Below are 27,244 nucleotides of genomic sequence, written 5' to 3'. Positions count from 1 at the left end.
GAAAGGCAGAGGCAGAGAGAGAGAGAGAGAGAGAGGAGAGAGAGAGAGAAAGTCTTCCATTCCCTGGTTCACTCCCCAGATGGCCACAATGGCCAGGGCTGCACCCATCCGAAGCAAGGAGCCAGGTGCTTCTTCTGGGTCTCCCATGTGGGTGCAGGAGTGCAAGGACTTGGGCCATCTTCCACTGCTTTCCCAGGCCATAGCAGAGAACTGAATAAGAAGTGGAGCAGCGGGGACTTGAACCAGTGCCCATAAGGGATGCCGGCATTACAGGTGGCAGCATTACCAGCTATACCACAGCGCCGGCCCCAGACTTTAAAAAAAAAAAAAAAGGATTTATTTATTTATTTGAAAGTCAGAGTTACAGCGAGAGAGGGAGAAACAAGAGAGAGAAGATATCAATCTTCCATCCACTTGTTCAGTCCCCAAATGGCTATAACAAGGGCCAGACCAGGCCGAAGCCAGGAGTGCCATCTGGGTTTCCCACATGGGTGAGGGGCCCAAGCACATCTGAGCTACTATACATCTTTCCATCCATTTACTTTTCTTCTCTTGGTGCTCATACATTTTAAAAATCTCAAAACCCACAGTTCTGAAAAGCTGAAAATCGATCAGTAACTTTCTCAGAGGCTGCTGTTCACGCTTCATCTCTGCAAGTTTACGGTGATGAAGGACACCCGGCAGCAGTCAAGGCCTCCCTTTCAGAATGGGAAACAAGTAGCCAGTGAACCGGTCTTACACGTATTAGTGTACTGCGTCAATCTCCCCTAGGTCTATGCTCAAATACCTGCATGCAGGCAACTTCTCTGCCAGTGTTCAGGCAGTGAAGCCCTACTTGCCCGCCTGTAAAATCTTTTCCTTCAGTTACACAGCAAAATCTTTCTGATTAAGACCCAAAATTTAAAATCTACCTTAATTCTTATCCAAAGAGAAAAATGAAAATATATTGATAAATCTTTTCATTTCATCAATAGTCCCATGGCCTTTTACATATTTCCTCAAGAAACAGACAAAAACCACAACATCAAACAACCAGTAAATACTTAATTAGCAATAAACAATAGTCAAAAGAGGCAGAACAGCCATACTCTTGTACTCTAATAAACTGATAAGCACAAAGAGCCAGGGTCAAGGCTGGTGCTGTGACACAGCATGATAAGCTGCCACCTGCATTGCTGGCATCCTATACAGGGGCCAGTCCAAGTCCCAGCTGCTCCACTCCCAACCTAGCTCCCTGTTAATCTCCTGGAGAGCAGCAGACTATGGCCTAGTTCCCTGAGCCCCTGCACCCACATAGGAGTCCCCAAAGAAGCTCCTGAACTGGCTTTGGCTTGACCCAGCCCTGGCCTTTGCAGCCATTTGGGGAGTGAACCAGCAGATGGAAGACCTCTCTCTCTGTCTCTATCTCACTCTCTAACTCTGCCTTCCAAAATAAATAAATCTTTAAAAGAGAGAGAGACAAAGTTAATTCAGTGAGAACCACACACACCTATATACAAAATTATCAGTACATATTAATAAATAAAGATAACAAACCAGGGGCCAGTGTTGTGGCATAGTAGGTAAAGCCAGCAGCTGTGATGCCTACATCCCATATGGGTACTGGTTCAAGACCCAGCTGCTCCACTTCCAATCCAGCTCCCTGTTAATATACCCGGGAAAGCAGCAGAGGACAGCCCAAGTGCTTGGGCCCCTGTACACACATGGGAGACTCGCAAGAAGCTCCTGGCTCCTGGCTTCAGACCAGACCAGCCCTGGCAATTGCAAGCATTTTGGGAGTGGACCAGTGGATGGAACATATCTCTCTCTCTCTCTCTCTCTCTCTCTCTCTCCATCTCCGTCCCTCTCTGTAATTCTGCCTTTCAAATAATCTTTAAAAGAAAAAAAAATTACAAGCACTTAAGTTATTCTTACGTTGAGGAGATAAAAATTAAAAGCTTCATTTTGTTAGAAGAGAAAGAAGAAAATAGAGTAAAGGAAACAATGAGAAGGAAGCGGGAGAGGTAAGTTTTGAGAAATGGACTATGTGCTTGAGCGAGAGGCTGCAGACGATGTTTGAAGCAGAAATGCAGATCTGCTCTCAGCTCCACAGCCAGAGGAGAGCAGAACGACCAGGGAGGGTCACCACTGCTGCAGAACACTGGCAGGTCCACTGCTGCTAACACAATGTGACGGAGAATCCATGCAGGGCGGTCTCCTTAACTAAACTCCAGTGGCTTGCCCAAGTAACCCTGTTCATGTCATGTTGCATTTTGTTAAGGACATTTATACTAAAGCCCCAGCTGGGGGTGGGGAAGAGGGGACAGATTTGGTCCCCTGGTTAGTTAAGGTCCTGGTTAGGATGCCTATATTCCACATGGGATTGCCTGGGTTCAAGTCCTAGCTCCACTCCTGACTCCAGGTTCCTGTTAATACACACCTTGGGAGGCAGCAATGATGACTCAAGTAACTAGGTTCCTGCCACCCACATGAGAAACCTGAACTGGGTTCCTGGCTCCCAGCTTTGGCCTTCACAGTCTTTAGGAAAGTGAACCAGCAAATGGGAGCTCTCTCTGGCTCTCAAATCAACAATATTTTTAAAGCCCTTTTGGGCTACTCCTTGGAAAACTTTGTTTTAAAGAGGTACTGCCTTGCGATGACAAGTATGATTATAGTATTTCGTCCTCATGATTAATCTTACCTGACATGACAGGAAAACAAAGCTGAGAAAATGAATCGGTAGCAGAGTGCCCATGGAATTGCTGTTAACTTCCAATGTGTGCAGATTCACCAGGACACCACGAAGATCCATGAACATGATTTTCTTTTTTAACTCTATTTTTAATTTTTATTAATATAAAGAGACAGATTTCATGTGTTTCATAGGTACAAGTCTGAGAAGATAATCACACTTCCCTCCTTCCCTCAATCTCCCTCCTTCATTTCCTTTTTAATTTTTATAAGAATGTAATTTCAATCCACATTACATGAACATAATTTTCACATTCACAAACAGAGGCAGGAAAATTATCTCCGGGTACTCACTAATAGAGTTAGAGTACTTGGGACCTATCAAAGGAAGGTGTGGGTAGAGAAGTCAAGAAAATGGCAGGCAGAGGATGGCTAGTCAACAACCTGGAACATACAGGCTCTGAAATTCCAATGTTCAATAGCTTCATCAGCAAGCAGACATGTAGAGAGCGATACCAAACATGCACAAGGAGGGAACACAGGCATCTGATAAAGCAACTATTAGGACTTGTAGCCTAAAACTAAGAAAAATTAAGCCTGAGAGAAATGAATCATTTTGCCCAAAATCATATTTCTACAAACTGACAGAAGCAAGAGGGATATGCTGATCTGTAGGTCAATCAATGCTACAAATAGTCACTAAAAAGGAAAAAGGGCATGCTATACTGGGAAGACCAAATGGGACCAAGGCCCAGTGCAGGTAAAGGAGAAGTTTAATAGAAAGGATGAAGCAAAATTCAGAAAGGAAAGATGGAGCCAACCTATGCAGCCCTCCTGCCTTTCACACTCAAGAGGCACCTTGTCCTGCAGTCAGCTGGGAGCCCCATAATTCTGAAAATAAGAAAGACATAAGAAGGCAGAGACTAGTGGGCCTAAACAAAGTAACAGGATTAGTGGACAGAAAAGAGGAGAGATCATGTGCAAAAACACCAGAAGGAACAAAAACTTAAAATAATTGGACTAATACGCAGTGTTGGTATCACCAAGTAAAAACATTGTTTTCTAAGCTAAAGGTTTCTAAATAACATAACATTTAAAGCTTGGCAAATATTGTACAAATGCCAACAACTAAAATGTTAAAAACTAATCTGTTAAGTTCTTTTCAGTGGGAAGGGGACAGTTTTTGATAGGTAGTAGAAGCACACTTCCCCATCTGCCGCTTTCCCCAGGGTGAGCCCTCCAAGCAGGTGTGCTGCAAAGGATGAAGGACATTCTATCAGCCACGGCTCCCCTTCCTTGAAAGATGAAGGCCCAGGTTCAATGGTGGGCTTGAAGGAAAGGACTGAGAAGGAAGGCGCCATCCTGTGACTCAGGAAGGACAGGGCTCACTCCACCCAGGGTTCCAGGCCCAGGCCCTCAGGACTGCACCCAGAGCCTCTGCTCTACCTGCACCAGTCCAGGCCTACTTATCCCCCAGCTTCCTCACAGAGGACCCAGTGCCAAGACAGGCTTCACGGAGGCAGAGACCTGAGCTCTCAGCCGCTTTTCAGAATCTCACCCTGGACAGAACAGATGTTTTCCCTACTGCTACAGAATCTTCACGGATGGGACACACACTCATTCCTGATTCTATGAGAATTTTGACTTTTGTAATAAAAAAATCTACATATGCACAAATTTGAGTTCCTTTATCTTTAGTTTACACTGTATGATTAGTGCTTTCTTGAAATTAAAATGGAAGATCTTAATCTTCCAGCAACATATGGTTAACTACATACAATTCTCCCGTTCAGAAGTAACATGAATATATGTTAAAATTAACTGGATATAATTCTGCATTTTCCCTCCTCATTTTTAAAAAACTTCAATAGAGAGAACAGGGATCTTCTGAATCAGAAGAGAAACTGGAGTAAATGATTCCTCTCTGCTCTAGTCATCTCAGCAATCAACAGCTAGGAGACAAAGCTGACCTTCCGCAACCCTCAATCACAAACCACAGTCTTAGCCCTACCAGCAGTTGACAAAGCCCTGCTGAACTCCTAACACAAACTGCACCCCTCTAAGAAAATACTGATCCTCTGTAAGTGGTGCCACCCTCATCCAGCTGCTGGAGGAGCAGTGTTAGAGCTGCACATGAATTCAGTGAAATGACGGGCTGTCTGTGCTGCCATGGATCACCCCACTCACAGCTGCACAGGTCCAAGTGGAGCTGGGACCATCATTCTTACCCTGTCATAAAATCATAAAGATGGAGTCTTCCAAAATATCAGAATGCATTCCCTTGTAAAGTCACATTCAAGTCACTGGTAAAAATGAGACTAACATTCCAAGATAGGGGGTTTTATGGGGAGTGAACAAAATACACAATAAAAAAATTTTAAGTCAATTTTGTAAGACAGTAATCCCCAAAATAGCAACATTTATATAAATTTATTTTAAAGTAGTAAGCCAAGTTATTTTCCTTTATCAGAACCAAAACCTTACAAACCCAGCTGTTGAACACCACTTGTCAAAGATGTCAAAATGTCTTTCAACATTCAGACAGTCACTTAGCCATTATTCCTGGAATACATGGGGTGGCTGAAAGGATCACATTTGACAGATGAAAAAAAAAAAGATTATCTGTGTGGAAAATACAGCTTTCTACTCCAAATCATCTAACCCAGCAATTTCCTACCTTGCTGCACGCGGATACAGCCAAACGTAAATAAAAGAACAGACTCCTACTTTTTCACAATTGGTACAAAATATGCAGACATTATGAATAATCTTCTAATTCTTTATCATACACATACCCCAAAAATACTGTTTATATTGATTCCAGGGGTTAAGAATTCAGGGTCCTTAGACTACAGCAAGGTCCGGTGTTCCATCAATCCACTCCACACTCTCTCCCTCTAGGGAAACTGACAAGACCACAGCCCTTTCTGAAGCAAGCAGCCCCAGGTCACAGCATTTAGAAAAGGAGAGAGCACCAGCACCTCTAAGGCTACTGGTTGAAGAGCTCTGATCAACAAGGATGATGGTTACTACAGGGCCAATCATGCCTTTTTTCTTCTGTTGGAGTTTGGTTTATACAATCACCAGTAGACACAATAAGGAGAAGCAGGAGCACACAGATCCAAGGGTAGAAGCCAAGATGGGAATGCTGAGCAAAGTGAGGGGTGAGAATTCAACCTGGACTGACCAAGCACTGTCACCACAGGCACCCCTGCAGCTGCAACAGTGCAGGAACAGTCTTCCTGCTCGCAGGGTACGCCCTGCATCCGAAGGGTCTGGCCAGACTACTCTCGTCCTAAAAGGCCTCTGGAGTTCTTCACAGACCTACCACGTGACTGACATTCTGTTTCCTTTATTTTCTTGTTCACTCTTACTTAAACCTTCAATTTTATAATATACCTTGAGTTTCCACTCTTGCAACCGAAATAGTTTACATATACTCAATTCAAGATATCTGTGTGGCTGGCACTGTGGATTAGCAGGTAAAGCAGCCATCTGTGACACCGGTATCCCATATGGGCACCAGTTTGAGTCCCATCTGCTTGGCTTCCAATCCAGCTCCTTCCTAATGCGCTTGAGAAAGCAGCAGAGGATGGCCCAAGTGCTTGGGCCTCTGCACCCACATAGGAAACCAAGCGGGAGCTCCTGGCTCCTGGCTTTGGCCTGAACAGCCCTGGCCATTGTGGCCATTTGGGGAGTGTGTCAATAGATGGAAGACCTCTCTCTGTCTCTCCCTTCTCTAACTCTGCCTTTCAAATAAATTAAAAAAAAAAAAAAAAAAAAAACTTTTTAAAAAACATGTCTGGGTGCCAGCGCTGTGGTGTAGTGGTTAAAGCCGCCTCCTGCAGTGCCGGCATCCCATATGGGTGCCGGTTCGTGTCCTGGCTACTCCACTTCTGATCCAGTTCTCTGCATTGGCCTGGGATAGCAGTAGAAGATGGCCCAAGTCCTTGGGCCCCTGCACCTGTGTGGGAGGCCCGGAAGAAGCTCCTGGCTCCTGGTTTCAGATCAGTGTAGCTCCAGCGCCGTGGCTCAATAGGCTAATCCTCCGCCTAGCAGCGCCGGCACACCGGGTTCTAGTCCCGGTCGGGGCACCGATCCTGTCCCAGTTGCCCCTCTTCCAGGCCAGCTCTCTGCTGTGGCCCGGGAGTGCAGTGGAGGATGGCCCAAGTGCTTGGGCCCTGCACCCCATGGGAGACCAGGAGAAGCACCTGGCTCCTGCCATTGGATCAGCGCGGTGCGCCAGCCGCAGCACGCCAACCGCGGCAGCCATTGGAGGGTGAACCAACGGCAAAAAGAAGACCTTTCTCTCTGTCTCTGTCTCTCTCTCACTGTCCATTCTGCCTGTCAAAAAATAAAAAATTTTTTAAAAAATTAAAAAAAAAAAAAAGCAAAGGGTAGAGTGGGTAAAGCCACTGCCTGCGATGCCAGCATCCTGTACGAGTGCTGATTCAAGTCCCAGCTGTTCCACTTCTGATCCAGCTCACTGTTAATGGCCTGGAAAAAGCAGCAGAAGATGGCTCAAGAACTTGGGCCCCTGCCCCCATGTGGTAGATTTGGAAGAAGTTCCAACTCCTGGCTTCAGCCTGGCCCAGCCTTGGCCATTTTGGCCATGTGGGGAGTGAACCAGCAGATGAAAGATTCATTCATTCATTCATTCATTCTCTCTCTCTCTCTCTCTCCCCCTCTCTGTAACTCTTTCAAATAAAATAAATAAATCTTTTTTTTTTTTAAAGACCTTAACAGACATGTTACCAAAGGAGATACACAGATGGCAAGTACACTCCTTAGTATCTACTCAAAGGAGTTGAAAACTTAGGTCCACACAAAAACTTGTACATGGATATTTATACATCAGATTTTTTTCTTTTTCTTTTTCTTTTTCTTTTTTGGACAGGCGGAGTGGACAGTGAGAGAGAGAGAGAGAAAGGTCTTCCTTTTGCCATTGGTTCACCCTCCAATGGCTGCTGCGGCCGGTGCACTGCACTGATCCGAAGCCAGGAGCCAGGTGCTTCTCCTGGTCTCCCATGGAGTGCAGGGCCCAAGCACTTGGGCCATCCTCCACTGCACTCCCGGGCCACAGCAGAGAGCTGGCCTGGAAGAGGGGCAACCGGGACAGAATCCGGCGCCCCGACCGGGACTAGAACCCAGTGTGCCGGTGCCGCAAGGCAGAGAATTAGCCTATTGAGCCGCGGCACCGGCCTATACATCAGTTTTATATAAAACTATATTTATATATAAACAACCAAGATGGGCCAGCGCTGTGGCGCAGTGGGTTAAAGCCCTGGTCTGAAGCGCTGGCATCCCATATGGGCGCCGGTTCGTGTCCCGGCTACTCCTCTTCCGATCCAGCTCTCTGCTATGACCTGGGATAGCAGTAGAAGATGGCCCAAGTGCTTGGGCCCCTGCATTCATGTGGGAGACCTGGAAGAAACTCCTGGCTCCTGGCTTCATATCAGCATAGCTTCAGCCATTGCAGCCAATTGGGGAGTGAACCAGCAGATGGAAGACCTCTCTCTCTCTCTCTCTCTCTCTGCCTTTCCTCACTCTGTGTAACTCTGACTTTCAAATAATTAAATAAATCTTAAAAAAAAAAAACAAGATATCCTTCAGTAGATGAATGGATAAGTAAGCACAGCACATCCAAGCAATGGAAAATTATTCAGCGTTAAAAAAGAAATGAGTTCTCATCCCATGAAAAGACATAGAGGAAACTTAATGCACATCACCATCTGAAAAGATTACATTTGTAATCCAAAACCATGGAGACAGTAAAAAGTGTTACCAGCGGTTTGGGGATGGTAGGTAAGAACAGGCAGAGCACAGAGGATTTTTAGGGAAGTGAAAATACTCTGGGGCTGATGTCGTGGCATAGTAGGTAAAGCCACTGCCTGTAGCACCAATATCCCATATGGGCACCAGTTAGAGTCCCAGATGCTCTATTTCTGATCCAGCTCCCTGCTAACGTGCCTGAGAAAGCAGCAGAAGATGGCCCAAATCCTTGGGCCCTGCCACCTACTTGGGAGATGCAGAAGAAGCTCCTGGCTTCGAACCTGCCCAGCTCCAGCAGCTGTAGTCATTTGGGGAGTGAAACAGTAGAGGGAAGATATCTCTCTCTGTCTCTCCCTTCCCCTCTCTATAAACTCTGCCCTTCAAATAAATAAACCTTAAAAAAAGAAAATACTCTGATAGTATACTGATAGATTCACATTATACATTGGTCCAAACTCAAGAATGTACACCACTAAGTGAACCCTAATGTAAACTATGGACTTTGGGTTACAATGATGTGTCAAAGTATGTTCACTAAGGCTAACAAATGCACCACTCTGGTGGTGGGTATTGATCGGGAAAAGCTATGCATGTTTGTTAGCACAGAGTACAGAAGAAATCTCTGTACCTTCCTCTCACTTTTGGTTGAATCTAAAATTGTTCAAATAAAGTCTCTGAAAAAAAGACTTAGAAGGTCGGGAGAGAACAAGCAACACACCCCACCAGAAACGCATCAGTCTAGTTAAGGCTGTCCAAGCGTCAATTCCAGAACCCATGCTCATTTCCCTCCCCGCTAGCAATGACATCAATGGCGCACCAATTTATTCTCTTCCCCTCTGCCACACAAAACAACACCAGGCTCAGTTAGTTTAAATTACATATTTTAAAACTGTGGAAAATTTATTTCCACATCTTTTCATTTACTCTAGTAACAATTTCTGAGCAACTAATACTGGTAAAATAGATAACAGCAACTGAAAATTCTTACATGTTGTTAGAGAACTTTAATTACTAAATCTGCGTTCTAATATGTCTGTTAGAAATTTTTCTTTAGCGATTAATTCTTCAGAGGATAACTCTTCAGAGTTAAGCTTGTGAATTATATCCTCTCATAAAACATGCTTTTGAGTCAAGTTAGGCCTTGGAAGAAGGGAAGGTGAAACTCTCTTGCTACCTATGTAAAGAGACTCTATGCGAAGCTCTAGGAAGCATCCAAAGAGACTGCTTATCACCAAGAGTCAGGGTACGCAGAGATCAACTGCGAAGAGACTGCTCAGCAGGCTTGGATCAAAAGGCAAATATTTTAAAGGTAATGCATTCAATCATGGATCCATAGCACTCTCTGTAGCAAATGATAGTGTAGCAAGGTAAAAAGTTCAGCCAGACATACTCACAAAGTGGAAGTCTCCCCAGGATCAAGAAATCTGTTTTAAAAGAATTGTTTTAAAGGAGTTAAGATTTTGTTATAAGATCACTCTATCATTATAAATGTGGGTTTCTGAAAAGCCACTTCACAGACTAACACAGCACTCTCTAACAGAAACTTCTTTGACGACTGACATGCTCTGTATCTGCAATGCCCAGTGCAGTCCTAATAACCACATGTGGTTACAGGGGCACTTGAAATGTAGCTAGTATAGGGGCCAGCGCTGTGGCACAGCAGGTTAATGCCCTGGCATCCCACATGGGCACCGGTTCTAGTCCAGCTGCTCCACTTCCAATCCTGCTCTCTGCTGTGGCCTGGGAAAGCAGTAGTCCTTGGGCCCCTGCACCCACGTGGGAGACCTGGAAGAAGCTCCTGGCTCCTGACTTCAGATCAGCACAGCTCTGGCCATTGTGGCCAACTGGAGAGTGAACCAGCGGATGGAAGACCTCTCTCTCTGTCTCTCCTCTCTCTGTGTAACTCTGACTTTCAAGTAAATAAATAAATCTTAAAAAAAAAAAGAAAGAAAGAAATGTAGCTAGTGTAAATGAATAATTTAATTTTAATTTTAATTAATGTAAATAGTAACAGCCACATGTCGCCAGGGGCTACTGTAATGGACAGTGCAGGAAAAGGTTTAGAGCATGGCCTGGAAACATTTTTTAAGAGATGATCACCACATAATTTTACATATATTGTGACTGCCTGGAAAAATACTTTCTCAGTACCCCCCCTCCCGAAACACACAGACACAAACTGCAAGATATCACCATATCAAACTACCAGATAGAGCAATGCTTCTCAAATCGTAGCATCCAACAGACTCACCTGGGGTTCATTAGGCCCACTCCCGGAGATTCTGATTCAGCAGGCGTGTGCGTTTCTCACAAGTACCCAAGTCATGCTGAGCTAATCCACAGAGCACATTCTGAGTGGCACTAAAATAAAGACTTCAACGTTAGGGGCCAGCATCATGGAGGAGTGGGTTGAACCACTGCCTCCAACACTGGTATCCAATATGGGCGCCAGTTCTTGTCCCAGCTACTCCACTTCTGATCCGGCTCCCTGCTAATGGCGGAGAAATAGAAGTTGGCCCAGGTGTTTGGGCCCCTGCCACCCACAGGAGAGACCAGACGAAGCTCTTGGTTTTGGCCTGGCCATTGCGGACCTCTGGGGAGTGAATCAACAAATGGACATCTCTCTCTCTCTCTTCCTCTCTTTCTCTCTCTCTCTCTCTCTCTTTTCTCTCTTTGTAACCCTTTCAAATAAATAAATATTTAAAAAATAAATGAAAACTTTAACATACAAACTCCAGCTAATTCCTAAGTAGAACTTCCTTCATTGTCACCTTTCTTCTACACAGTGGTACCTTTCTTTAAAGTACATAAAATCCTTCTCCAACATTCTTACAAGTTCTGCATAGCGCCCAGGATTACAAGCATATGAAAGAATGCAAACACAGCTCTGTCTTCTGCACATAGTAGAGCCAAGATATGGTACACTGGATATCGATTCTGTCGGCAAGCATAATAATCACAGGTCCCAGGAACACTGAATGGGAAAACTCAAAGCTGCCAAGACACTTAAGATACAATGCCTACACCAGCCCTGCCTTACACTTAAGCTGAGGCTTTCTACTAAAACAGTAAGATTACTTCTGGTCTAGGTCAGCTACGGTCTCTTTCATCATTCCAGAACATAATACTAGAGAGTATCAAAAGGACATGTATTGTGGCAGGCATTTAGCCTAGTGGTTAAAATGCCAATTAGGATGCCCTCACTTCATATCAGAATACCTGACTACAAATCCTGGCTCAGTTATTGACTCTAGCTTCCTGCTATTGCACACCGTGGTAGGCAGAAGTGGCTGGGTTGCTGTCACCCACCTAGAGGGCTTCAGCTGAGGCCCTAGTCCCAGCACTTCAATCAGCTGGGGAATAAACCAGAGGATGGGAGTGCTGTTTCTCTCTTTCAGTCTCAAAAAAAAAAAAAGTTTAATTAAAACATTTATCACTCAAAGGGCAGATATTGAAGACAAACCCTTTCCATGTTCCCAAGGAAAGGAAGAAAGAGAAATGCAAAGTTTCTAGAATTAAAACAGATTTTCTTCAAACATTCTCTGGCCTTTATTTTGTTGTCTGCAAAATCTGGATCAGCAGTCACATGGGAGAATATTTTTCTCTGAGGATTACTTCTTTATGTCCTTTGGTCCAAACACAAATGAGTGACTTCAACATGAAAAGCTTACCCCGTCAAACACCACATCCTTGACTGCGGTGACAGTCCTCTTGCTGCCTCATCCATTCTCCCCTTTGTTAAATTTCCAAAGGAAAGCCTTCATCCATAGTATATTGTGGCAGCGAATCAGAACATGCTGCCTTTGAACACTCAGAATTAAGTACCCCTCATAGTTTTCCACACTAACTAATCCTTCACCCTTCTTCAAACTCCCTCTGTTCCTCAGTTACCACCATCACAGGGATGAAGAGTGATGCTTGTGTCTTGGAAATCTGGGGAAACAAGCATTGTTTCTTACCACTCACAGAGCACCCAAGTAATGAGAGTACTATGTACATCACTTCCTTGGGCTAATGTGTGCCTATTTTACAAGGAGGGAAACTAACAAATGGATGCAACTGGAAACCAGCATACTTGGTGAAACAAGCCAGGCCCAAAAAGACAAATACTATATGTTCTCCCTGATCTGTGGTAACTAATAGAGCACCTGAAAGGTAATCTATAGAAGTGAAACTGACACTCTCAGATGCAATGATTTTGAACGGCTCGTCTCGACTGTTGAGGAATGGTGTTTCATTCTGTTTTTCTTCATACGATTTGTTGAACTCTTGACTTAGTGTAGGGTTAATCTTATGAGTATAAAGTTAACTGAAAATAGACCTTTGTAAAAAATAATAGGAATAGGAGAGGGAGGAGGAAGAAGGGTGGGAGTGTGGGCAGGAGGGAGGGTAGTGTATGAAGAATCACTACGTTCCTAAATTTGTATTTATGAAATGCATGAAGTTTGTATAACTTAAATAAAAGGTTTTTAGGCTAAAAATTAAAAAGCAAAATTAAGTTAAATGATTAAAACATAGCCCTAGAGAAACTCAAACCAAGATAAAGTCACTGTGCTCCTTCAGTACTGGTTGTCAAGCAGAGGAAGTTTTGCTCCCCAGGGGATCTTCAGCAATGCCTACAGGCATTTTTATTATCAAAGTTGTGGGGAGAGCTACTAGCAGTCAGGAAGCAGAGGAAAGGGCACTGCCAAACACCCTGCAAACCACAGGCCATTTCACACAGGAACTGTCTGACCCAAAACACCCACACTGCCCAGGCAGAGAAATCCTGGTCCACTGGCAGCTCTAGCATTTTATATTATTTTATTTATTTATTTGAGAGATAGGGTTATAGTCAGTGAGAGAGAGAGACAGAAAGGTCTTCTGTCCACTGGTTCACTCCCCAAATGGCCGCAACAGCCAGAGCTGCGCTGATCCAAAGACAGGAACCAGGTGCTTTTTCTTGGTCTCCCACAAGGGTGCAGGGGCCCAAGCACTTGGGCCATCCTCCACTGCCTTCCCTGGCCACAGCAGTGAGCTGGACTGGAAGTGGAGCAGCTGGGACTAGAACCGGTGCCCACATGGGGTGCCGGCACTGCAGGTGGAGGATTAACCTACTGTGCCATTTTACTGGCCCCTCTAGCATCTTCTTAGAACTTTCTTAGAATGGCTCCCTTTACATATGATCACTGTACAATAATTACAGAGAAACATGCCAGTCAAGATTTATTTCTGGCATGCTTTTCTCAAAAAAAATTTTTCATTTTTATTTGAAAGAAAGAGTGAGAAAGAGACATGTAGAATGAAAGATCCTCCATCAGCTAGTCCACTCCCCAAATGCCCACAATAGCCAGGGCTGGGCAAGCCAAAGCCAGGTGCCTGGAACTCAATCTGGGACTCCCAAATGGGTGACCGGGACTCACGTCCTTCCTATCAAAGCAAAGAAAGAAACCAAACTCAGGCATTCTGATTTGGGATGTCAGCATTCCAAGTGGCATATTAACCACCGAGTCAAATTCCTGTCCCCATGCTACACTTTTTAGTTACTTTTAAGATAAAGAATACGAAGGAGACAAGGAGGAAAATGAGGCAATCTGGCAAAGTCTTGTAAAAAAATCTAGCCAAGGCTGGCTGCTTTCACTGGCAATCTCCACGCCAAGGCATGGTTTCTGCATCTAAGTGCTCACCTGGACTCTTCTCTTGGCATGTTTTATAGCTGCCCTCTTCCTGCTTTGCTGACCTCCAAGCACATGGATCACGCCAAAGCAATAATGATGTACACTTGTGGGAATATCCAGAGACCAACAGCCCTTAGTTGTCTATCTTATTCAGTAAATTAAACTCATTATTGAACCACATAAGGCAGCTAAAGACATCAGCCCATCTGGGGGTCCTGTCTGAGCCTGGGTAAGGCATTAGCCAGCAAGGACTCAATAGTATTGAATTGAGCAACTTGAGACAACCTATCATCAGGTCTTTCAGTTAAGTGCTATTTTTCTTTAGCCTCCTTTCCCTCCTCCTCAGTCATTTCTTAGCTCTGCTCAGATTTACAATAATCATAACTGTCCCATCAAAGAGCCTTCAGTCCAAGATTTAGAAGTTAGAGATCTCAAAGAAGATGTAATGAATTTTCAACCCCTCCATCATGGACCTCTACCTGGACACTGAGAAGGGCACACCAAACAATGAATTACTTCTCATGATCTCAAAAATCTTCAGCATAAATAAAAATCTGAAGCCAATTTTGGTTATGATGTTCCCAATGTCCACACACATTGCACTAAGGGCTCAAGTAGATGAGGAGTATGTGGACATGTGACTTCAACAGACACTGGATAAAATACAATGAACAGGCAGAACCATGTGCATTGCTAGTGCTATTATACTTGGGTGAAACTGGGAACTGTAAATCTCTGGCAAACTACTTCCTTGAAGAAAAAAAAAATAATGAAGGAAAAGTTAAGCAAAGTCATCTCCAAAGAAGAAAGACAGTGAGCAAGGGAAATATAAGCCAGGAGAGCGAACAACACGATATGGCTGCGAGTAAAAGGCGATGTCCCCTCTCTAGTGGACCTCAGGAAAGCCCAGCAAACCTCCCATGAGATCACAAACCCATTAAAACTCCTGTGTTGCAATATTCCCATACAGAGACTCTATCCCACCTTTCTCCTCGTGCTGCTGGCTGTCAGCGTGTCTCTAAGTAAAGCTTTAGAAGCCTCTCTCAGAAATGGCATCCTACTGCACTGATTCCAAGAGGCTGGTGAGCCAAGAACCTCTACAAAGTAGCAAAGCCAGAGAAACAACAGGAGAGAACGCCTTTGCCTTACCCTGAAGAAGAGGGAGTAGAAGCCTTCAAACACATACACATCCTCATGACCCACAGGCGCTGCTACTTTTCACTATTCACGCGCTTCTGCATGTTGGACCACAACCAATGGATCACCAACTGCCAAAGACAAAAATGAAAGAATGCATTAAATTAACGGATTCACAACTGCAAGTCCTGAGACACTGCTCAAGTGAATTTGATAGAGAAGGGTTAAGTGCTTAATTCACAAATCCAAACGGTATGAGTACAACGGCCAAAGTTTATTAAAAGTTTGTTTTTCGTCCCTGTTTGAATACTGAGGAAGTACGCAGGTCAGTCAGGAGGGTGGTCCTAATGCAGCAGTTAAGACACTCAGTCTGATGAAAGTTCTGCCATCTTTACAACATAACTTCCAGGACAGGTATGTGGCACAGTGAAGACACCACCTGGGGGACCAGCATCGCAGTGTAATGGGTAAAACCACCGCCTGCATCTCATATGGGTGCTGGTTTGTGTTCTAGCTGATCCACTTCTGATCCAGCTCCCTGTTAATGGCCTGGAAAAGGTAGAAGATGGCCCAAGTGTTAGGGCCCCTGCCAACTACATAGGAGACCCAATGAAGCTTCTGGCTCCTGGCTTCAGTCTGTCCAGCACTGGCTATTGTAGCCATCTAGGGAGAGAACCAGCAAATTAAAGATCACTCTCTCTCTCTGTGTTTCTGCCTCCTTCTCTGTAACTCTGACTTTCAAATAAACAAACAAATTTGGGGGGTGGGGGGGGCACCACTTTGGGATACCTATATCCCAGGAGAGAGAATGGATTCTAATCTCAGCTCCACTTTCAATCCAGATCCTGTTAATGTGCACCTTGCGGGGGCAGCTGGTAATGGCTCAAGTACTTAAGTCCCTGCCTGCCACCCATACGGGAAACCCAGGTTCAGTTCTGAGCTCCTGCTTCAGCCTGACCCAACACAAGCTGTTCTGGGCATTTGGGCAATGAACAACAAAGGGAAGATCTCTCTTTGCCTGTCTCTGTCTCTCTTTCTCTCGCTCGCTCTTTCTCTGTCTCCTTCTCTTTCAAACAAATAAAAGACAACATAATTTCCAAGGTTGCCCTAGGAGTCCTTTTCAATCCAGCAAGCTAGGAATGAAAAGTACCATGGTGGAGCTTGAATGAACATTCTCTCTTTTCTTGTGTGTTTTTTTTTTTTTTTCCTAGAAGATCACATTTCCACCCATGTTATTAATACTTAAAACTCAGTTGTGCAGTCACACTTAACCCCATGGGCTACTGGACAGCTAGCAGTCTCTATCACAAAAGGGTGAACCCAACCCAATTAGGAAGACAGCATTAGGGTTAGAGTAACGAGTCCCAGGTGAAAGTAACCCTGACTTTGTTACTGAATTCTGCGTCATGGTTTCCTCACCTGTAAAATACCCTGCCTCTCCGGACCAATGTAAGACTCACAATTTTTAAAACGCTGCACCTCTCAGACTTTAATGAGCATGCACTTCATCTAGGTATTTTATCACCTGATACAATTCTGATTCTGACTTGGTTGGTGTAAACAGGCCTGAGACTCAGCATCATTAACAAGCTCCCAGGAGATACTGATGCTGCTGTTCTCTGGCCACACTTGGAGTAGAAGAGAGATAAAGGATGAAAGAATACTTCTTGTAAACCACAAAGTAATTTGTAGATACAAGGAATTATTATCCTGGCACCTATGTTAATTGATTATAAATGAATTCCCAAATAGCCAGCATTTTTAGGACACATTTAGTCTCAGTAGCAACTAGAATTTCATAGAGTCACAGGATCTGGAAACAGAAGATTTAAGTGATCACCACTCTCTCCCCTTATTTTCCAGACAAGAAAACAAACTGAGAGGAGCCAATAATAATACCCTCTAAACTTCACAATAACTCAGCACTGTCCTGGGATTAGTACGTAGACACCTAACATTGTTTTCTGTTACTACCTAAACTCAATTTGTGACCTTTAAAAGAAGAAAAGGCAATTTTTATTCTTCTGTTAAAACAAGAGTGAATATTACTCTGACCCACATTCAAATATCTACCAGAGCCACTATGGTACCAAATATAGGCAGGGTATCACAGAACACAATCAAGTATTTTCAAGCAAATGCTCTTTAAATTTCAGTGACCGCCACTCCCTCCCCAGCAAAAAATATCTCATGGTTAAAAGGAAGACTTGAACACAAAGTAACTTCTATATACCTTCTGACAAAACAAGAATTTTTACTTCCAATATATGTAAACTCTGAGTCACTCCTATGCGGGGACAATTACAAAACAGAGAAATTGTGGTTGCAAACAGAAAACTGAAATACAATAACTAGCCAGAAGAAGTAGCAGTTTCTGTGGTAAATGTTGGAGATAAATAAGGGAACATAAAAACAAACATGTTTTTAAACCCCTGACATATATATTATTTTGCATCTCTGAGATAATGGTGTGTCCTATGAGCTTATAGAACATGAGATGTCATACCTCAGAAATCAAAGACAGGAATCAAAAACTCCATCATAGGCCGGCGCCGCGGCTCACTAGGCTAATCCTCTGCCTTGCGGCGCCGGCACACCGGGTTCTAGTCCCGGTCGGGGCACCGATCCTGTCCCGGTTGCCCCTCTTCCAGGCCAGCTCTCTGCTGTGGCCAGGGAGTGCAGTGGAGGATGGCCCAAGTCCTTGGGTCCTGCACCCCATGGGAGATCAGGATAAGTACCTGGCTCCTGCCATCGGATCAGCGCGGTGCGCGGGCCGCAGCGCGCTACCGCGGCGGCCATTGGAGGGTGAACCAACGGCAAAAAGGAAGACCTTTCTCTCTGTCTCTCTCTCACTGTCCACTCTGCCTGTCAAAAAAATAAAAAATAAAAATAAAAAAATAAAAAAAAAAATAAAAAAAACTCCATCATAAATTGGAAAGGCACTCCCTAGAATCCAATCAGACTATGAGAGAAGGGAGGCTCTTAGTACACCCATTATTGCTAATAATGCAACATGAATTTGAAAGTGGATGAAAATAGGAGACAGCATTTACTAAGCAAAGAATGATAAATGGAAATCACTACCTGCATATCTATTATAAATTTAAGATGGGCAAAGTACTATTAGATCATCATTGACCAAGAAACTTTAAACTTCAATAAATATTCTAAGAACCTCCATAGGTTTGCTCCTGTACTATACCCCAACTCTCTTCTACCATAATGACTCTAACTACTCAATTAAGAATTCTCCCAAACTGCCACTTTTGCAGAACCTACTTGAGATTCTAGAATTTTTATCCTATTTTTGTACCATGGACCCTTTGGATTGTCTATTGAATCTCACACTAATGTGTTAGATATATAGAACAAAATATGTAGGATTACAAAGGAGGTAGACTACATGGAAACACTCTCCTATACACAGTGACCTTGGGTAGTTCATGGACCCAATATAAGAATATTCTAAGATGATGACAGTTTTTACTTACAAGTAACAGTATGCAGAAAAGTTTTCAAAATCTACAGCTAGAGATTCCAAGATGGTGGATCAGGGAGCAACATACTACGCAAAGCTGGGGATGAACAGTGTTTAAAAAAAAAAAAAAAAAAAAGTGTAAGAAGAGCACTCTCGGGTGAATTGGAGAGAAAACCGCACTGGAAATCCTACAAGAGGAAGAGGAATGCCATGGACCTGTGGAGAGTGCAGACACGCAACGTGAACACGAAAACAAGAACTACAGAAGCTAAGAGCCAAAGTGGGCAGCACCTTGGAACAGAGGTGAGACTGGACAGCTTAGGCCCTGCACCCACATGGGAGACCAGGAGAAGCACCTGGCTCCTGGCTTTGGATCAGGGCGGTGCTCCGGCTGCAGCACACTGGCAGCAGTGGCCATTGGGGGGTGAACCAACTGAAAAGGAAGACCTTTCTCTCTGTTTCTCTCTCTGTCCACTCTGTCAATAAATAAATAAATAAAAAGAAACCCTACAGGCTAGAAAAGGAATAGTGAGAAATATTCCAAGTATTAAAAGAAAACACTGTCAAACCAGAATACTGTACCATGTAAAGCTCTTATTTATCAATGAAGGTAAAATTAAGACCTTCCATAACAAATAGACATTGAAAGAATTGGTTACCATGCATCCAGCCTTACAAAAGATACTTAAAGGGTGCTACACACAGGAACACAGAAAGATAGTCATCATCATGAAAGAATGTGAAGGCAGAAAATCCCCCAGGAAAAGTACAAAAGAAATCCAAAGTAAACAATAGGAATATTGATGAAAACATGGCAAGACCAAGCTGTTACCTTTCAATAGTCACCTTGAATGTAAACAGTCTCAACAATCCAAGATACAGACTGGATGAGCAGATTAAAAAACAAGACCCATCTATTTGCTGCCTACAAGAAACATCAACACATCTCACCAACAAAGATACACACAGACTAAAAGTAAAAGGATGGAAAAAGATATTCCATGCTAACTGAAAGCAAAAAAGGGCAGGTGTTGCCATCTTAATATCAGAAGAAGGGCATTATGTAATAATTAAGGGATCAATTCAACAGGAAGGTATAACTATAATAAATGTATACGCACTCAATTACAGAGCGCGTAGATATTTAAAAAGAAATGTTAATGGATCTAAAGGGAGACAGACCTCAATACAATTGTAACAAGGGACTTCAACACCCCACTTTCATCACTAGACTGATGAACCACAGAGAAAATCAGCAAAGAAACAACACAGCTAATCAACAGTATGGACCAAATGGACATAACTGATATCTACAGAAGTTTTCACCCCACAGTAGCAAAATAACATTATTCTCAACAATGGATGAAACTTTCTCTAGGATAGACCATATGCTGGTCATAAAGCAAGTCTCAGCAAATTAAAAAAAAAAAATGAAATCATACCATGCATCTTCTCTGACCACAAAGGAATAAAGCTGGATCAACAACTCAAGAATCTTTAGATCATATGCAAACACATGGAGATTGAAAAACATATTTCTGAAAGAACAGTGGGTCATAGAAGAAATCAAAAAAGCAATATCAAATTTCTGGAAACAGAAGAAGATGGCAATATATCATATCAAAACTTACAGGATACAGCAAAAGCAGTGTTAAGAGGGAAGTACAGGGGCTAGCGCTATGGCATAGCAGGTAAAGCTGCCACCTGCAGTGCTGGCATCCCATATGGGTGCCAGTTTGAGTCCCTGCTGCTCCACTTCCAATGCAGCTCTTTGCTATGGCCTGGGAAAGCAGAAGATGGCCCAACTCCTTGGGCCCCTGCACCCACATGGGAGACCCAGAAGAAGCTCCTGGCTTCGGATCTATGCAGCTCCAGCTGTTGCAGCCATCTGGGGAGTGAACCAGCAGATGGAAGACCCCCAGACTCCCTCCCTCCCTCCCTGCCTGCCTCTCCTTCTCTGTGTGCCTCTTTCAAATAAATAAATCTTAAAAAAATAAGGAATTACAGAAATCTGTGCCTACAAAGAGAAATGAAAGGAACCAAATTAATTAGCTATCAATGTACGTCAAGGACCTAGAAAAACAACAAACCAAATCCAAAAATAGTGGGTACAAAGAAATATTTAAAATTAGAAAATAAATAAGCAAAATTAAAACAAAAAATTTAAAAATCAGTGAAATTAAGATCTGTTTTTTTGAAAAAAAAAATTGATACACCATTGGCACAAGTAACCCAAAGGGGAGTGGGGGGGAGACCAAAATCCATAAAATCAGAGACAAAAAAGAAAACGTTAACAACAGATATCAGAAAAATAAAAAGAATTATCAGAAATTACTACAAAGAGCTGTATGCCAACAAAATGGGAAACATAGAATAAATATATAGATTCCTAGACACAATCTACCAAAACTGAGTGTCAAAGACATAGAAAATCTAAACAGACCAATTACCAAGACAGACACTGAATCTGTAATAAAGAACCTCCTACAAAGAAAAGCCCAAGACCAGGCGGATTCACAACTGAATTCTACCAGACATTTAAAGAAGAACTAATCACAGTTCTTCTCAAGCTATTCAAAAGAATTGAAAGGAAAGGAATCCTCCCAAAACTCCTTCAATGAAGCCTGCATCACCTCAATTCCTAAGTCAGAAAAAGATACAACAGAGAAACAGAACTATAGACCAATATCCCTAAAGAACATAGATGCAAAACTTCTCAACAAAATATTAGCTAATCAAATCCAACAACACATCAGAAAGATCATTCACCAAAACCCAGTGGGATTTATCCCTGGTATGCAGGGATTGTTCAACATTCACAAATGTGATACATCACATTAACAAACTCAAGAACAAAATCCATATGATTATCTCAATAGATGCAGAGAAAGCACTTGATAAAGTATAACAATCCTTTCATGATGAAAACCTTAAGTAATTGGGTACAGAAGGAACATTCTTCAACACAATCAAGGCAAATTATAACAAACCCATGGCCAGAATCCTATTGAACGGAGAAAGGCTAGAAGCATTCTCCTAAGATCCAGAACGAGGCAAGGACGCCCACATGAACCATTGCTATTCAATGTAGTCCTGGAAGTTTTAGCCAGAGCCATTAGGCAAGAAAAACAAATCAAAGGGATACAAATTGGAAAAGAGGAAGTCAACCTATATGATTCTATGTATAGGGGATCCAAAAGACTCCACTAAGACACTACTGAACTCAGAAAAGAGTTTGGTAAAGTGGCAGGATATAAAATAAACACACAAAACTCAACAGTCTTTGTACACACAATGTCATGGCTGGGAAAGAACTTTCAAGATCAGTCCCATTCAAAACAGCTCCAAAAATAATTAAATATCTTGGAATAAATTTAACCAAGGATGTCAAAGATCTCTACAATGAAAATTACAAAACACTAAAAAGTAAGATAGAGAAGATGACATTTAAAAAATGGAAAAACTTCCACGTTCATGGACTGGAAGACTCAACATCATCAAAAATGTCCATACTGCCAAAAGCAATTTACAGATTCAATACAATCCCAATCAAAATACTAATTCTTCACAGATCTAGAAAAAAAAATGTTAAAATTCATATGGGAACACAACAGACAGAGAAAAGCTAAAGCAATCTAATACAACAAAAACAAAACTGGAGGATTCACAATACCTGATTTCAAGACACTACAGGGCAGTTATAATCAATCAGCCTGGTACTGGCACAAAAACAGACTTGTAGACCAATGGGGCAGTATAGAAATGCCACAAATCAATCCATGCATCTACAACCAACGTGTCTTTGACAAAGAAGCTAAAATCAACCATGGAGCAAGGACAGTCTTTAACAAATGGTGCTTGGGAAAATGGATCTCCAAGTGCAGAAGTATGAAACTAGACCCATACCTTACATCTTACACAAAAATCCACTCAAAATGGATCAAAGACCTAAATCTATGACCTGATACCATCAAATTACTAGAGAACATTAGGGAAACTCTGCAAGATGTTGGTATAGGCAACGTTGGAAAAGACACTAGAAGCATAGCAATCAAAGCCAAAATTGACAAATGGGATTACATCAAGCTGAGAAGCTTTTGCACTGCAAGAGAAACACTCAGAAAGTGAAAAGGCAATCAACAGAATGGGAGAAAATATTTCCAAACTATGCAACTGATAAAGGGCTAACATCAAGAACCTATAAAGAGCTCAAGAAATTCAACAACAGCCAAACAACCAACTTAAGAAATGGGCAAAGGACTTGAACAGGCATTTTTCAAGAGAGGAAATTCAAATGGCCAACAGACATTTGAGAAAATGCTCAGGATCACTAGCCATCAGGGAAATGCAAATCAAAACCATGATGAGATTTCACCTCACTCCACTTAGAATGGCTCTCATACAGAAATCAACAAGCCACAACTGCTGGCAAGCATGTAGGGAAAACAGTACCAGGTCCATCGTTGGTGGGAATCTAAACTAGCGCAACCACTGTGGAAGATTGTATGGAGATCCCTCAGAAATCTGAATACACATCTACCATATGATTTAGCAATCCCACTCCCAGGAATTTACCCAAATCAAAAGAAATCAGTATATGAAAGATTCATCTGTACCCCCATATTCACTGCAGCACAATTCACAATAGCTAAGATATGGAATCAACTCATATCCATCAACTGTTGACTGGATAAAGAAATTATGGTATGTATACACTATTGAGTACTACTCAGCTGTAAGAAAAAAAAAATCCTTTCTTTGGTAACAAGATGGATGCAACTGGAAACCATTCTACTTAGCAAAATAAGCTAGTCCCAAAAAGACAGATATCATACGTTTTCCCTGATCTAATAGGGTATTTGAAATGTAATGTATTGAAGTGAAATGGACATTTTGAGATTTGATGATTGTTTACAGCCCTTGTCTCTTTTGAGGTATAGTGAGTTTTTTTCCTGTTCATACTATTTGTTGAACTCTCTTACTTAGTGCAGGGTTAACTATGTGACCATTATGTAAACTGAAAATAGATCTTTGTAAAAATTAACAGTGAAAATGTGAGAGGGAAGAACAGATAGGGTTGGAGCGTGGGTGGGAGGGAGGATGGGGGGGAGTGTGACTGTGTTCCTAAATCTGTATGTATTAAATACATGAAACTTTGTAACTTAAATAAAATTTTAAAAAAAGAAACACACACAACTAATAAACATAGCCGTTCTTCAATTCCCACAACATACAGTAAGTACTCCTCCATTAACAGGGCAGTTACAGCTTTCAGAACTATTTTCCTTCAGATTCTCTGAGAGCTGCCACAGCCCTTCAAAGCTTTCTGGACTCTAGGCTACACACTGTGTGATGCCAGCTCGACAATTCATCTCCTCCAGGGATTTCCAGAGGCAGCAGTGCCATCTACTGCTAGGGAGGGGACAACCTCTTTCCTGAGAGCCTGTGAGTGAGAGAAGCCATGACCCAAAAGAACGGCAGCCTCGATTTGCGTCTTTATGAGGCTTTCTTTCTCTAGTACACATTATAAGCCTAACTGAGACTTAAAACCTGAGACACAGAACCACCACCAGAGCCTCCTATGTGAGTGGTAGGTCTTCCGGAAGCCATATCAAGCCCAGCCAGGCTAGCCAACAATGGGGCAGCTCTGCCTGGAAATGCCTCCTGGAGGTTCTGAAGACAACAGCAGAGCCTCACTGAATTAAACGTTTCCTGGCATTCCTTTTCCCCCACTGCTCCTGTACCAGATGATCTCAGCCAGTGGCCCCACCTATGGCGTTGTTATCTAGCCCTATCTCACAACACACCTGCTAAGTGCCTCTCGGTTTGAAGTTCTTATATCACCTCTAATTGTTCTCATCCACTGCCCACCTACCCTAACCCCACTCCTTGACCCAGGAGACAGAATCAATAGAATGGAAATCATTTTGTTATTGCTCAGAAAGCAATGCTAGTGGGCTTTTATTCAATCATCAGAGAACAAAACCTTGTCCTACAGGTCACTGAAGTAAGCTGCTTCCCTCAGGATGACCTAAGCCTGTCAATCTGCCGCTGGCCCTTGCTTAAACCTAATCAGTGCTGCTCAACCTTCCAAATCCTTGCTCCTTCCGCGGGCTACACACATATACTGCCTGCCCTTGGTGTAGTTTATGTAACAAACGTGACGTTTTCCTCTTCAAATATAAAGTCCAAACTACAGACCCACAGCACCCTCAAAATGCCTTCCTGCTCTCTGCACACGAGGTTTAAAAAAAAAAAAAAAAAACACTGCCAAAGTTTTAAATTATTCCCACCAGTATATCAGGTGGCAACCTCTATTTCACTTTAGCTGGGTCACCTGTGATATTCCCAAAGCGCAAGAACTTCTCTTCATCTTCATTCATTTCAGAAAACCACGCAAAGTTGACCTGCTGCAAGCTGACGAACCGGACTTCAATCCCCAAAACAAATTTAAGTGTTACCTCCTCAAAACAAAAATCATTTTAACTTGCCTAGTAAACTGATCTCTTAGCAAGTGAAGGCGTTTCACGGTCATGGTATGCATTTAGAGATTTAAATACCTGATTGTCTCCTAAAGAAACATAACTTGGGGGAAGATGAGAGGACTAACCGGCCCTGGAAGCAGTCTCCTTGTCCATCTCGTACCAAAAGAACACAGTAAAATCGTGACCGTGGGCTGAGCCATTTCTTACTGAGTAGATTACCAGGCACACCCAACATATTAACAAACTATTTAGCTGGTGGAAAACTGACGCTGGTCTAAGGAAATGGAGGAGAGGCAGGGGACCCTGCACACTTCAGCAGCTCTCAAGCTTCCAGACACATCTCCTCTTTTAAAGTATTACTAAAAGGAGATACTCCCCCCACACACACCTTTCTTGGCAGCCAAATGGTTTCTTTTGAACACATGCAAGAGATCTGGATAGTTTCAACTCAGCCCTCGCCTGCCTGCTCCTCCAGCCGGTTCAGACGCTAACATTAGGTAATCGCCCGGCAGGGCGGCCCCAGAACCCCCGCCGCCGCCGCCAGTCCCATCTTCCAGGGGGACCTCCGCGAGCCGGTCGGGTCTGCGGCCACTGCAGCGTCTGCCTGCTCACCGACCGCTTGCAGTCAGCATCCACGGCAACTCCTCCACACCTGCTCCGCCCGTGCCCAACCGCCTTCAAGACCTCCAGCCCCTTCACACCTGGCTGGACCCCTTCGGCCGCCTCAGAGCGCGCAATGTCGGTGCGAGCCGCGGCAGGTGCGGCGAGAAGCCCCTCGGGCAGCCCCGGCTCGGCCGCCCCGGGCGTCGCTCGCAGCCGCGACCGCGCGAGTGCCGGGCCCGGCGCAAGCGGAGACCCGCGGCGCGGGCCCGGGGCCAGGCCGCGACCCCCGGCGCCACAGCACCCCGCACCGTCCGGGCGGGAACAAAGCGGCGGCCAGGCTGCCAGGTGGGCAGCTCCCTTCGGCCGGCAGTCGCCGCGGCGGGCAGGACCGAGGCGCATCGAGCGCAGGAAGCGCGGCGCCGGGCCACGAGGGGCGGCCGGGCTGGGGCTGCACGAGACGATGCTCCGCGCCTCGCTCGCCGGAGCCGGGAGGCAGCAGCCCCGGCCGCGGCGCTTACCTCATGACAGCAGCCGCTACGCCTCAGGACCGGCGCTCGCCTCCCCGACGGCCCGCGAGGAAGCCCCGCCGCTCGCGCTCGCGCACGCGCACTCGCGCTCCGGCGCCTTCGCCCCTCGGCCCCGCGCGCCTCGACTGGACCCTGGCCCGCCCCCGCCCTGTCCGTCAGCGTCCTCGAGAGCCAATCCGGTCGCAAGGAAGGCCAGTGCCGATCACGTGGCCAGACCAGCCAATCCCCAAGTTGCCCAGGGCAGCCGGGCTCCGATGGCCCTGGGGGGTCGCTGCCTGGCGGAGCTGGCGCGCTGCCGGCACAAAGGGTGGGTCCGTTCAGTTGATCGATTACTTGATCAGGAGGCTTCTCGAATTCCTCTGTAAACAAGAATCTCCTGGGTAGCTGGTTAGAGTGCGGATTCGGCCCCGGCCAGCGTGGGGCGGGGGCCTGACAGGTGTGGTGGCGCTGCTCCCGATGCGGGGCCCAGCGTGGCGGAGCCCCGTCGGGAGGGGCCTGCTGAGGAGTGTGGCTGCCCCTGCTGCCCTTGCTCCGGCTGGGGGACGGCACAGGCCTGGCCAGGCGCGGGGCACCCGAGGGGAGGCGGCCTGGGCGTTCCGCCCCGAGGGATGGGGTCTGCCCCGCCCAGAAGAATCGGATGGGGACAGTGCTGGCCGCCGAAGACCACAGCGCCCTGGGCGACTCGGGCATGAGCCAGACAGGTTGTAGAGGAACCTACTCTGGGGATCTTAGAACTCGTGGGCTAGTAGCTCCAGCGCCTCGCCACTGCGCCAGCATGGCCAGGCCTCGCTGTTCTCAGACTGGCCAGCTGGGACCTTCGCGGGCCGGCACAGCCGGGCTCTCAGTCCCCAAGAGGGTGCCAGGCTGGTTTCGGAAGCCGTAAGTGCTAAATTCTTCCCCCTGCTCTTCAGACCA

General features: G+C 44.6%; 1 protein-coding gene across 2 annotated transcripts in view; it reads right to left on the bottom strand.

Moving 5' to 3' along the window:
- TMEM108 (transmembrane protein 108) overlaps nucleotides 1-26,409 on the bottom strand; it is a 366,810-nt gene extending 340,401 nt beyond the window's left edge. Inside the window, exons 1-2 of one of the 2 annotated variants that reach the window (XM_062179790.1) lie at nucleotides 26,321-26,409; nucleotides 15,249-15,367 (exon numbers count right to left, since the gene is read on the bottom strand). The gene's annotated coding sequence lies outside the window, so the exon portion shown is untranslated. Of the gene's footprint in view, nucleotides 1-15,248; nucleotides 15,368-25,900; nucleotides 25,958-26,320 lie in introns of those variants that run through there. The other variant, XM_062179800.1, reaches the window with a different exon arrangement.
- Nucleotides 26,410-27,244: the final 835 nt, after the last annotated feature.

This window comes from Lepus europaeus, chromosome 2 (genome assembly GCF_033115175.1).
Source record: "Lepus europaeus isolate LE1 chromosome 2, mLepTim1.pri, whole genome shotgun sequence".
Lineage (NCBI taxonomy): Eukaryota > Metazoa > Chordata > Mammalia > Lagomorpha > Leporidae > Lepus > Lepus europaeus.
The sequence above is the reverse complement of the archived record's forward strand: the minus strand, read 5'-3'. Positions and strand labels throughout refer to the sequence as shown.